This window comes from Tiliqua scincoides, chromosome 7 (genome assembly GCF_035046505.1).
Source record: "Tiliqua scincoides isolate rTilSci1 chromosome 7, rTilSci1.hap2, whole genome shotgun sequence".
NCBI lineage: Eukaryota > Metazoa > Chordata > Lepidosauria > Squamata > Scincidae > Tiliqua > Tiliqua scincoides.
Window position 1 is genome coordinate 6583661 of NC_089827.1, and position 1809 is coordinate 6585469.

Genomic DNA, 1809 nt, shown 5'->3' on the forward strand with positions numbered 1-1809 from the left:
CTATCCATCATGGCTCGTAACCTGTGCTGGACTTTTCTTCCAGAAATCTGTCTAATCCTCTTTCAAAGGCATCTCGGCTAGACCCCATCACCACATCATGTGGCGAGGAGTTCCATAGGCGAATAACTTGCTGGATAAAGACATATTTTCTTTTGCCTGTTTTAACTGTCCTGACACTCAATTTGAGCGGATGTCCCCTGGTTGTGTGAGAGGGAAAAGAATATCCCTCTATCCATTTGATCCATCCCATGCATAATTTTGTCTCAAGTCCTCCTTCAGGTGCCTTTTTTCTAGAGCCCCAAACGCGGTAGCTTTTCTTCATGAGGGATGTACCCCAGCCCAGTAATCATTTTGGTTGCTCTCTTCTGCACGCTCTTCAGTTCCACTATGTCCTCTTTGAGATGTGGTGACCAGAACAGGGCACAATACCACAGGGGTGACCTTACCATCTATTTTGCGGAGACTTCTCGCTGTAATAAACTTTGGTGTGGGCATCACCAGTATTTTTTTCAGCACAAAGTATCCTCATCTGCTGATTGGTTTGGAGGTGCAGTCGGGACAGTTTCACATCTTGACAAAGTGCACTTAAACTTGTGGCAGTCACATGACATGCCGACATTCCGGTCCTGTAAATCTTGGTCCTTAGGAAAATGTTTCTTAAAATTCTGTAAACACACAGGGTTATTCCCCAGGTAAATGAGGTAGTAATCCCAAAGTGTGTATGGGCAGAAGCTTTGCAGACTGCTGATTCAGGGCATAGTGCCCTCCAACAGGTGGTACCAGACTGTGCAGCAAACCCCCCCCCCCAATTTGGACTACTATTTACGCAGAACAATTATTTCTTCAGTCTATGTACTACGGAGAGTAATAGGGATGAGCACAGGATGCCATTGGCATGTGGTTTGTGGAACTCAGTTGTAAGACCTGTTGAAAAACAACGTGAATCAGAGCTGCATCTTTTAATGAAGGAGTGGCTGCCCTCTCCTAAATCTATTCCACCCTTCTGTCATAACCTAAGAAGAATCCTGCTGGATCAAGCCAAAGGGTCATCTAGTAGAGCTTCCTGTACCTCACAGTGGCCCACCAGATTCCTCCTGGAGCACGCAAGTCCACAAGATACCTGCATCCTGTTGCATCTCCCTTTCATCTGGCATTCAGTGGCAGCCTACTTCTAAAACCATTATGGCTTACAACTTGTGATGGACTTTTCCTCCAGAAATCTGCCCAATCCCCTTTGAAAGGCTTCTAGGCAAGGTGCCATCACCACATCCTGTGGCAAGGAGTTCCACGGACTGATTGCACATTGGGTAAAGACATATTTTCTTTAGTCTGTTCTAACTCTACTGACACTCGATTTGACTGGACATCCCTCATTGTTTCTGACTCACAACGCTTCTGCTCCTTCTCTTCTGCATGCTAAGCATGGTATGTTGGCCTAGAGAGAACCCCTGGGAGTGCAAATCCATCAAATTCCGGCTTCTGCCATGCCACAGGGGACCTGGGTTCTGTGTGTCTAGACATATTAAATGCCATGTGTAGTCATAATGATGATAATAATAATGGCAAGCAGCAATATTTCACTGTGCTCATCATTTGTTCCTTTCCCATAGTGCAATAGAATCCTTGCGTTTACTTCCTGCATGGCCAAAGTAGCCATCCTATGACTGTATCAGGCTCTGTGCTTGACCATTCCACCCTTGCTTTACTTTAAAGCAGCGTTCACCAAATTTGTGACCGCTGTGCAATGGAAAACCAGTCCCCGTTTGGACTGGAGCTTACCGTTCTGCTGCATTGCTGCATAACTTCCAG